Source organism: Bos javanicus, chromosome 20 (genome assembly GCF_032452875.1).
Source record: "Bos javanicus breed banteng chromosome 20, ARS-OSU_banteng_1.0, whole genome shotgun sequence".
NCBI classification, from domain to species: Eukaryota; Metazoa; Chordata; class Mammalia; order Artiodactyla; family Bovidae; genus Bos; species Bos javanicus.
In genome coordinates, this window is record NC_083887.1 from 36,249,459 (window position 1) to 36,261,583 (window position 12,125).

At 39.6% G+C, this 12,125-nt stretch overlaps 1 long non-coding RNA gene across 1 annotated transcript in view; it reads right to left on the bottom strand.

Moving 5' to 3' along the window:
- Positions 1-9,332, bottom strand: part of LOC133233661 (uncharacterized) — a 119,254-nt gene extending 109,922 nt beyond the window's left edge. The window contains exon 1 of the long non-coding RNA XR_009731798.1: positions 8,962-9,332. This is a non-coding gene — a long non-coding RNA (uncharacterized LOC133233661). The remainder of the gene's footprint in view (positions 1-8,961) is intronic.
- Between the last annotated feature and the right edge of the window lie 2,793 nt (positions 9,333-12,125).

The window sequence follows — 12,125 nt, forward strand, 5'->3', positions numbered from 1 at the left end:
CAGTTCTAGCAGATATACAGGGAAGTCAGTATGGTAGGAGGATATGTGGGGAGGGAAATAATACTGAGAAACATTTTCCTTTCTGAAAAGAAACTGGCAGTGAGATAGTGAACTTCTCCTTTCTTCTCTATCTGCTTTGAATACAATCATTAAAAATAGACATTGGAGCAACAGCAGCCATTTTGTGATCATGAGGCAAGAAACCTAGGAACAGCAATCTAACACACTGGAAAGAATGGAAAGTTGAAAAGATCCTAGGTTTCTGGCCACATTACTCAGTCGCAGAAACTGGCTAACCTTTTGACTTTTTTATTATTTAAGCGATTGTGTGTTAGCTAAGTATTGATACATGTGATTGAACTTTGAACAAACACATTGGAGTCCAGGTCTTGGTGCTAACATTTATGCAAATAAGAACGAGTGACCTCTCTGGAAAAGGCAGCCTTGCCCAGGGCATGCAGCCTAATGAGCAAACTGGGGGCTGGATCTCAGGTCCCTTGACCAAATGGCCTTGTGTAGTGCATAACCTGCTCAGTCATCCTTGGTGACCCTGCTGGAATTCTACAAATTCAGGATGTTTTTAGGATGCTTCTTCCAGGATTTCCTTCAAACCCCATTGGGAATTCATTTACTGTTTTCAATGGTAACAAATCCTTGGCTGTTAAAGCTAAATTTGATTTGGGAAATAGTCAAAATTATTTGATCCCAGAGATGGCAACAATGAAAGTGTGCCAATCAGATCTCCTGCTGCTGGGAGCACAATTGACTAATGGCCCCAGTTACCGCCCCTTGGGATGCACTGCACTTATGCCATTTGGTTTCCAGACAATGACAGCATGATGGGGAATGAAGGCAGGCAGACCCTTCTCAACAAGACATGGGACTCAAGGGCTCCCCATCAGCCTGGCTGAACATTTCTCAGAACTGTGCTGTGGCCAAGATTCTTCTCACCCAGGCCTTCAATTCATTCTTCTCTCCTTCCACATGTCAGACCTGCAATACAGTCTCAAAACTCTTCCTGCTTTCCTTGCTTCCACCTTTTCCTTGCACATCTGGCCTCTTCTTGGCATCTGCTCAGCAGATCCAGCCCATAGTACCAGGTTTAGTGAAAGGTAGTCATCAACCTGTTTAACAATGGCCAATTTCAAAGTACCAACAGTTTAGCAACTGGCGCAGGGCTTTCCTGATAGCTCAGTTGGTAAAGAATCCACCTGCAGTGCAGGAGACCCCGGTTCGATTCCTGGGTTGGCAAGATTCCCTGGAGAAGGGATAGGCTACCCACACCAGTATTCTTGGGTTTTCCTTGTGGCTCAGCTGATAAAGAATCTGCCTGCAATATGGGAGACCTGTGTTATATCCCTGGCTTGGGAAGATCCTCTGGAGAAGAATAAGGCTATCCACTCCAGTATTCTGGCTAGGAGAATTCCATGGACTGTATAGTCCATGGGATCACAAAGAGTTGGACATGACTGAGCAACTTTCAAGGGAAATGTTAGAAGTAGCTATAAAATAAAATGACTTTTCTGATATAACTGATAAAAGGGACTCAATGAATATTGGTTAACTATTGAATAAGTGCAAAGGTTTTAAAATAAAATAATGTCATCTCCTATAGTTTTGCCTAAATGTCTACTGGCTTGGATGCACAGGGTGGACCTCCAAGTTATTCCTGTTGCTGCTACTGTTGTCCAGTCACTAAGTCAAGTCTTACTCTTTGTGACCCCATGGGCTGCCGGCACATCAGGCTTCCCTGTCTGTTGGGGGCCAGAGTGAGGTACTCCACCCATGGCAAAGGTCATGAGGAAGGAGGCTCGACATACGCAAAGGTGGGATCGAGCCTCAGGAGTCCCCCTGGAAATCCTCGAGCGTCTACCCCCATAACCAGGGCCTGCCTACTTTACTACTTTGTGCTCTTACCTACACCTCTGACTTTACGGGGGGCTGTCCCCCACCACCTCTTTCAGAGAAGGAGTTAACCTAGAGCTACAGTCAATAAAAACTCTTGGGTGTGACAAGAGTGTTTTAACCTACAAACTCCTCTGAAGGTTCTCTAGCCTGCCTGACAGGCTCGTCCGGCCACATGTGATTGCTCACAGCCTCCCAACCGTGAGAGGCACGAGATGCTTTAAACCTTCTAAAAACAGGTTCCTTAGAAAAGTTAGAAAACTATTAGTATAAGTATAATGGGCTGATTAGAAATTGTATTGGTGAAGGATTTTTCATTTGTTGAGCCAATGTTTGTTGCTAAGTCTCCATATCCCCTGCCCTTACACACATTAATGAATATATAGAAGGAATAAGTATTAACCTTTGATATTAATCACGTTAGACCTTAGGCTAAGTACATTCTTTCCTTAACTAAAACCCACTACACCCTCACCCTGTAGGAATGTAACTTTATTTGGGTGGCGTCTGTTTTGAGAATAATCAGCCCTGGAGAAATAAGTGTCCTGATTGACTGACCGCTGTCACAAGGAGAGGGTCGTAAATTGTCAGCAGGCCCCCCTGGCCAGAAGATGATGTAACACCCCTAAGACCTCTGTATACATTTGTATGAAGCACCTGACTTTGATAAAAGTCAGGACTGCTGACCCCGTGTGACTTTTGCATAACATCTCAGTGTATAAAAGTAGACCATGGAAAATAAAGAATTGGGATCAGTTTCTCGAAATACTGGTCTCCCCATGTCTGTCTCTCACTCTGGCTGAGTCTCCATCTGGAGCGCGGAACCCACCAAGCTTACTAATTTTGCCTGGGCTTCTAAGATCCGACCGGGGAGGCCTCAGTGTCTCCTCTCCTTCGGGAGAACGGAAGGACGCCTGCGGCCTACGTAAGTGGTGCAAACTTCTTGTCTTGAAGTTTTATTGGTCTCCCGCGTAAACCAAGATACTCAGCCTCTTTTCTCCACTGAATTTTCCTACTGAGCTATCCTCATTCTATTACTCTTTATATCCTTAATTAACATTTAATTAAGCAATTGTTTCCTGATCTTTGCCTACGCCGTCTCTCCTTCGAATACCCTGGATCAGCCGGGGCTGGACCCCGGCACCTGTCCTTCACTATCTCCTGGAGTTTGCTCAAACTCATGTCCATTGTGTCAATGATGCCATCCAACCATCTCATCCTCTGTTGGCCCTTTTTCCTCCTGCCTTCAATCTCTTCCAGCCTCGGGGTCTTTTCTAGTTAGCTCTTCAAATCAGGTGACCAAAGTATTGGAGCTTCAGCTTCAGCATCAGTCCTTGCAATGAATATTCAGGGTTGATTTCCTTCAGGACAGACTGGTTCGATCTTGCAGTCCAAGGGACTTTTGAGGGTCTTTTCCAGCACCACAATCCAAAAGTATTAATTCTTGGGGAATCTCCAAAAAAATTTCTCATATGTGTTCATCTTATTCTCACTCTGCTCTGGCTCCCACTTCATTTACATCTGCCTGGAAAACCACTCAAAAAAGTCCTATGGCTACTATTGTCCATCTTGGGAACACCAAACCCCAGGGACCACTGAAAGAAGTTCCAAATCTTCTAATTTCTCTTGAACATGAAAGGGTCCAAATCATATAGGGAGGCCAGGAGAGAAGATGGGAAAGAATGATTTTCTCTCCAACTCCATGCCACAGTTTTTACTTGAACCTACCTGTACATCTCTCGTGACTAGATAAGGAACACTTCATCAGAGTCTGCTACTAAGCCCTTTTATTCACCTGGATCTCAAAATCAGTCCAAGGGACCAGGTAAGGACAGACACCTTCCACTCCGGCTAAAATTCTAGATTTCCATCCTCCTCTAAACTTCCTCAGCCCTCCTCCCTAGGTGACAAACAATGAAACTAAAGATGCCCTGAATATGAAATGGTATATTAACTTTATTTTCTTATATTCTGTATTCTTAATGCTCTGGCATCAGGGGCCTTGCTGATTCTGGAAAATGCCCCTCCCAAGGCTAGCTAATTTCCAGAGACAGCAAATAACTCTGTTGAGAGGCTGTCTTTCATCTAATATCTTCAAATGTCTCCAAATTTTGTCTCTAAAATGAAGACAACTGCTGATATAATTACATCAATTGAGAAGGTGTACATGAGATATTGTATCAACAAAATAGAGCTATCTATTCAAATATAACCAACCAATCCAGAGTCCAAACTTGCCAACTAACACCTTTCTCCTAGAGCTCACAGGTTGAGCCATATCCCCCTGCCCTAGTCACTCCAGGGCCAGGTACAAGGCAACTAGGGATAGTCCCTACATCCTAGAACCTGTTGAAATTATTCAAACTAGCCAGTCCTAATCTGTCCAGCCTGCTTACCAGGCCTGGTCCATTCCTTCCCACAAATCCACGATAAAGGCTCTTGCCCATGTTTTCCACTCATTCTTCCCATCTCCTGAATAACTCTGGTGCTTCCCCAAGTGGCCCTATAGGACATGACATGCCCCCTCCTCTTGAGAACTGTGACAAACTACCTTTTCAATGGTCATTATTTCCAGATCTGTTGGCCTCAGCATACCAGACTAATAATAAAACTACATTTTAAAACAAATGGATATTGGGGAGATTTCAGTGGAGGGCATCTGCACTGGCAACAGACAACTCCCAAATTTTTGTTCTATTTGAACAGCCCTCTTTCATTTACAAAGTACATATCTCAATTGCTTTAATTCTATCAGCAACTGTCTTCATTTTAAAGATAAAATTTGGAGATATTTGAGCAATAGCGACATTACTGAAAGAAATGTGTATTTTCTATGAGGATGTGTGTGAGGTATAGCAACAGAAGGACTAGCTTGAGCATCGTGGTACTGGTTTTAAAGAGGGCTCTAGACACACACCAATAAAAAGAACAATCTCAGCCTCTCATACTTCCTGAGAACCTCCTATGTGCCAGGGACCAATATAGATCATTTTCATATATTAACTCATTTAATCCTCATATCAAGCTGAGGTTAATACCCAAGGTGCCTACCATTATTTTCCCTGTTTTATAGACAATCTGAAACCAACTGCTCAAAAATTGGTTTCTGTCATATAATAGTAGAGCTGCAAACAACTTCAGAGATCAATACCCCCCATTTTACAGATGAGTTAAATATGTTTATGCGTTCTACTCCACTGGAAGACTTTGTCATTTTTGAGCACATTCTCCAAATATGGCATATGTACCCTGATCTTGCCAATACTGAGTTCTGACTCCTGTGACCTCGAGTCCAGCTGCGTCATACAAGGGAAGTGACACCTACTATAATAATCTCAAACCCCATAATCCATCACACATAACTCTGAAAGTACTAAAGGGAAGTGTGTTACAATAACCAAACACACCTAGTGTATATCCCAAGGATTGCCTAAATATTTCCCATTTACGCTATTTTGAGAACTGGCTTCCAGCCCAGTTCCGACAACAGTGTTCAAGATTAAGTGGAAGGCCATGTGAGCGTGGTAAATGAAAATACAATTTTCCCCCCAAAGGGCTATTAGTTATGAGTTTATTTTCTTGTGCGTGTGAGATCTCTTTCTAAGCATTTATGAAATGTGAACTTTGCAATTGTCTCACTTACTGGAAAAGTATGTGTGTCCTATGAGGTTTCTAGAGGACAATGGTATGTCAACTCTCATCAGCCTGCCTTCAGAAGATTCTGCAGAAGCTGGGCCCAAGAGCCCCTCTTAGACTACCTCTCCCATAGCAACCGCCTCACTCTTGGCAAAGGCACAGACTCGCTGCTCTACTCAGCTCTGGCAACGTCAGTCGCCTTAATACACTAAGGGTCCTAGACAACAGCCATCTAAAGAGAGCTCAAGGGGCAACAGGAGCTCAATTCCTGGGCACAGTCCTACTGTTTTTGGATTAGAGCCCTCCGTGGCATAGCCCCATCTTTGGGCACAGCCCATTTTGATTCCGTTGGCCGATGATGATCTGATGCATTCATTTGGCTGGAATGTTCTGAGCAGGATGGTAATCAAATTTCGATGACTTGGATGACCCTTATCATCTCTCCCACCCCTGCCTGTTTCTGCACCAAGTCTAAAGCTTATAGGAAAGTGGAATACTTGGGATATGATATTTTCCAAGATTGAACAGCTGGCTTATATCTATTAAATTGCAGCTTTAAATGAATACGCTCTATACTTCCCACTAAACCAAGGGAAACAGCAATGTACTGAGAAACTGGAAAGATTTCTGAGTTCTTTTAGATTATGCCTAAAGGCTTATATTACAGTTCTGAAAAAGACCAGGATCTTGGTAGTGAGTCACGAGTGTGTATGCCAAGCAAATTCACCAGGTTCTTTGACACAATGTAATTGTGCTTTAAATTCTCCCAGTTAGAATATTTACGCCACTGTCTAAAGCAAAATTATAGCTTGGAGTTCAATCTTCAGACATTCACTAATGGCTTATCATCTATTGTCACAGTTCAACATGCATATTCATAATTAGTATGCAACATTTTCACAATTACAGGATGAGTAACTGATCCAAGTAGTCGTTCCTCTAGTGTTCACGTTATTACTTCATCCATTTCTGGTGAAGCCAGGATCATAGCAGCATGTCTGTGGTCAGCCCCTTCCTTACCTCCTACCCAAACTCTGACCTGAATCTGTAAGTTTAGGGGCTCAAGAAAGAGAAAAATTCTAATAAACCCAGAAAATATCATTTATTAAATCCTCAAAGTCTATGTATATCTATGTATACATCACAAAGCCTCCTCCGCAGGCAACCGCCTGGCAGGATGGATCAAGCAACATGCCCACGATTCTTTACTGAGGCCCTGCTGTAAACTAGCTCTAAGGTCCCACATGAACTGGGACCAATATCAAAAGCCAGGGAGCTGGTGACTCTTTAATGTGAACTTTTTTCCGTTTTGCTTTGCTTTGTGTTTTCAATTCTATAGACATGGCATGAATTTGAACCTGCAATGCTTGGATCAGACTCTGAATAACTAAATGCCTGGACTGGGAAGATGTGTCAGATCCTTATTCTCTGCTTCTGCTCTGAGAAAAGGCTGTGCTTTTTTCCAATGAGTGGTCTAACACAGTGAAGCAATGACTTCTGCATTTTCTGGCAGGAAATATGAAAAAGAATATATATGGGAAATGTGTGCGTGTGTGTCTGATGGGGTCTTTCTCTCAAGTGATTTTTCTGTCTTTGAGCCTCCAGGATAGAGTGGTCTAACCTTTCCAGCTCTGCTTATTTGCTAGGTTCTAGGATTCATTTTCAAGTTGGGGCTCCAAAGCCTATTTTCAACAAGATTTTTTAGTTATTCTTCCAATGAGGTTTAAAGCAATAAAACAGAATAAGAACACGTCCTTGAAGGAGGAATCTGCTCCTTTACTCTTAATGCTATAATTGTTCACAATAAGGGTGTGGTGAAAGGACACGAAAAGGAAAGTTCAGCTTAAAAATGAGAAGACAGAGGGAAGGAAATGTAATCTGGTGGTGGATTTAGATGAGGATTAGCAGCTGTCCTGACTCCTTTGATGAAGGGCTTAACTAATAGCAAGAAGAACTGAGGATACATCTTAAGAAAAAGCTTCCTGACTATTATAAGCCCTGGCAGTGTCTTCCCAAAAGGGATTTCCCGATGTACATCTGCTTGTTTTTTGTTTTTTTTTTAAAGTGTGATGTTGTTTGTGTAAATTGGGTTTTTGTTGTTATTATTCATTCTAAATTGTAGAAGTTTTAGACTTTCATGTTTTTTCATCATTACTCAAGCAATGCATGTTCATTAGAGAAAAGGTGGAAAATACTGATAAGCAATGAGAAAAAAATTATCTATCATTCCGCCACCCAGAGATAAACACTCTTATCATTCTGAGGCATGTGTTTTCAGACATTTTTCTCTGGGAGACTGGTTAAGTAAATGCTGGTACAGTCATAAAATGTAGCTTTTAAGAAGGATACACACATGATACACCGACTTTGGACCTTGGCCTCAGTTAGTGTTTATCCAAAATCTGCTCTTTGGTTTCATCTCTGACCTTGGCCTTGGCAAGTGAAGGAGGTAAATGCTAACTTCATCACCATCTGGCAACCTTGGAGTCATGCATGTTCAGTGATCATGTGATGGAATAGATTACCATTACATCTAGCTGATAATAATGTCAGTAACTTGAATAAGACATAATCGAGATTCCAGCTAATACCTGAATATTTACCTAAAAATATACATAAGCATTTTAGATATAACCTGGAGGGGGAAATCTCTATTTGCAGAGAATTTTATATTGAAATTCTAACAGCTGGAGTACAAATATTACAAGTGTGTGTGTGTGTGTGTGTGTGTGTGTAGGGAGAGTAATTATGAATAGTTAGAAAGATTATTAATTTTATGCACTAAAATGATTATTAGCAACTTTCAAAAGCTTAAATAAGGGAATGTTTTGCAAATATTGAACTACAAATACACCATTAATATAGAATAAATTAATGCAAATATTAATAGAGAATGAACTAGCCAGAAAACTTAGGAAGATTATGATATCCTTTCTGAACAAAATGAATAATAACATTTTTAAATGTCCAAGTTGAAACTAGCCCTTTCTTCAGTATTGAAACATGCAGAATAATGACGGAAAGAACCACTTAACAGTTGTCAGCTCTGAGTGACTATTATAATGTTCCCAGAGGATAATAACAACTTTTAAAATTTTGGACTATTAAATATTAATAATCAAACTGTTATAATTTAATCAGTTGCATACAATTTCTTGTTTACTCTTCTAGCCCAGGAATCTTTCAATGATCCTGATATTTGGCTATTAGAGCCTCTACTTCAACAGAATACATACTTTCATCCTCAGTCACTTGCTGTTTTGAATTGTAATCAACATGCCCCAAGCATAGAGTACATTATATGTTTGAAACAGAGAGATGTATGTCTGTTAGGATGCCTTCAGTTACATGAAATAGACATTCCTACCCAAATGGTTTTAAAAAATTAGGATGAATAAAAGAAATTATTGGCTCACATACCTGAAGAGTCCAAGGTGGCACATAATGTTAGCTTCAAATCAGGCTTCATTTCAGGCTCAAGGCTATGAAGGGAGCCTGGCTTTTCTCTCACCATTTCTCATCTCTACCTCTCGGCTCCATTAGCTTTAACCTTGTCTCCCTCTTTCTGCTGCAAGGATGGCTGCCAGCAGCTCCCAAAGCTGCTTGCTTCTTCCTTGGCAAACAGATAAGAATTGAGTCAGTCTTTGTCCCCGCAGTTTCCAGCAAAAGTCAGAAAGTACACCCGGCTAGATGCTTCCTTGCATGATGCTTTCACCTCTGCAACATCACTGTGGCCAGGAGGACACCGCATGACTAGTTACTTTAATCAACCAGCTTCCCACCCCTGGAGGTAGGAAAAAAATCAAACCAAATGGTACATTCCCCAGAGGAATCATGGGACACTGTCACCAAGAATTAGGAGAAACTGATGTTAGCCCGCAAACAGTAGGTGTTAACCACAGTGTGGAACCATGTTTTCCATTGTTCAAATAAGATTATGAAGTGATATATAGGGCATGATTCCAATTTTAATGTACAGATGGCAATGAAAACTTTTGTCTTCATTTATTTAACCAATCCCATCTTACTGATTTTATAGTTGTTTTCACTGTTCAAAGTGATACTTCAACTAGTACAATTGTACATTCAATCTTACATTTGTATAGAATGATATTCTTGGAATAAATTGCTAAATATTGAATTGTTGACTCAAAAAAAATCACAGTTTAAGGTATTTAGACATCCTGCCAAATTGCCTTCCCCAAAAGTTATACTTTCAGCAGTGGTATATGCATTGTTAGCCTCCCATAACCAACCTCACTAACAAATAGTATCACTCATCATTTCTACAGGAAAAACTAATATTTCATTGTTTAAATAAGTGTCTTTTTGAGCACTATCAAAAATGAAATTATTCTGACATTAGTTATCTACTGATATTTAGTTTTTATGTATTAATGTTTAATGAGCTATCTGTCGATATCCTGGTTCATTTCTCAGTTGGCCTTTCATCTTTATTTACATGCTAAAATTTTATCTGTCATATGTTTTAATTTTTTTCTCACTTGTCATTTTCCTTTATACTTTGTTTATGGTGGGCTTTAGTTGATTTTTTATTGTTCTGCTACATAAAAGCTCTACATTTTGATGTAATCAAAATTATAAAATATTTCTTTTTAGATTGTTGTCTTAAACATCTTTTTGAGCAGTAATATTTTCCACACCAATTATCTCTATTTTATTTTATATTTTCTTCTAGTACAACTATTGTTTCATATTTTATTTTTAAATCCTTAATTCATCTAGAATTCATTTTGCTGTAAGATATGAGGTCAGGCCATAAAGCTACTTTTTTCTAAGTGGCTAAACAGAATTCCTAATGTAGCTGTTAAAAAGCCTGGTTATTAAAAGGGCTGGCTCTGGAGCTAGACTGGTAGGTTTGTGAGCTCTGAAAGTCAGGCATCTTATCTATGTCTCATCTATAAAACAGGTATATGTTTGGGGTGGTTTTGACAGTGAAATGTGCTGAAAACACAGAAAGAATTAGAACATTGCCCAGAACATAGCAAATGGTAGACTTTGTTGTTACCTCTATTGAAAGATCTATCATTTATTCTTTTGCTATATTACATTTGTGAAGGACTAATTATTTATCTATATGTGGATCTGTTTCTCAAATTTTTGTTTTCTTCTTTTGGCTAGTGTGTCTATTTTTGCCTCTGTTGAGTTTTAAAAGGGTTCATGTCAGTATTTCTGAAAAGAGCAGAATGAACTTGGAACTTCTTAAGATGCCTTGGTTTCTTATCCTTAAAAGCACTAGGAGTCATTTCTTTCCTATGCATCATGTCAGTTTTGCACAAATTAGCTCTCATCACTAAGCTCTATGGATACCATTTTTATGCTTCTTTAGCTTATCCAGTCTCAGCTCTGCCATTTACTAGCTAACTTACTAACCTTGGGCAAGTTATCTGAACTCTCTGCCTCAGTTGCTTCATTTGTAAAGTGGGGTAATAATTCTCATGACCTCAGGGCTCCTGTGAGAATTAAATGAAATGATACATGTAAAGCTCATACTACGGTGAACAGACTAATCCCCAAATAAGTATTAGCTATTAATTTATTTTTATTATTACCTTTGTTATATCATAGGACACAAAAGCCTCTCTTTCATCAAGTCTCTCTTAGCAACTGCTGAAATGAAGAATCAGGATGTAAGAGACACAGAGAAAGGAAGACCAATAGTATTTTTCAAATAAGGTTATTATTTTTTCCAAGTTATTATATAATTAATAACACCTCAAGTAACACCTTGTACAGAGCAGGTGCTCAAAAAAAAATGTTGAACTAGTAAATATAAAGAAGATCATATTGTCTTTCTACCGGTGCAGTGCTGAGGATTTTATGTGAATACTGAGAAATAAAAGCTTCATTAATAATGTTCCTCAAGAAGTGTGAATAAATAAAATAGTATTGAGATTCTTATTCAAGGCTTCTGGTATAGCTTTCTCTCTATGATCACCACATATTTATACACATGCAGAAAAGAGAAATAGTAAAAAGAGGATAAATGCTTAGGGATTCATAGGCAGAGCAATAATTCCATTTTCTTGAGACCTGTGTTCTTTAGAGACATGGCTTATCACAGAGTAAGTATCCTCTTTTATAATCTGTGTAGCATGCATCTGTGTGTGTGCAAGTATACACACACACACACACACACACACACTCCACAAAAAGACATTTCTTGACATTTTAAACCATTCCAGATTGGCTCAATTCCAGTTAATCATATTAAAATGTCAAGAAAATTAAGTATTAAAGATACAATCTGGTCCTTCTTGAACTTATTTACTTGTTCTTTAAAAAAATAAAAGACATGGCAGGGAGCAGCTGACTGCTTCCTTCCTTCAGCAGACAGTCTAATTACGTCTTCTTGCTTTTACTCAGGCAATACACTTTAGCATGTGTTAAAAGACAGAAAGGCAGAGGATCTCAAACTTACATGTGGAAGTGTGGCCATGTGTGCTAATTTTCCCTGAGGTTTAGGGCAAGGCCACTGAGAGAGATACTTGAGTTTCCCATCTCTGAGTCATCTTGGGGGTGCCAGTAGCATTTGAGATGTTAGGCCAAAGAATTATTAGGAA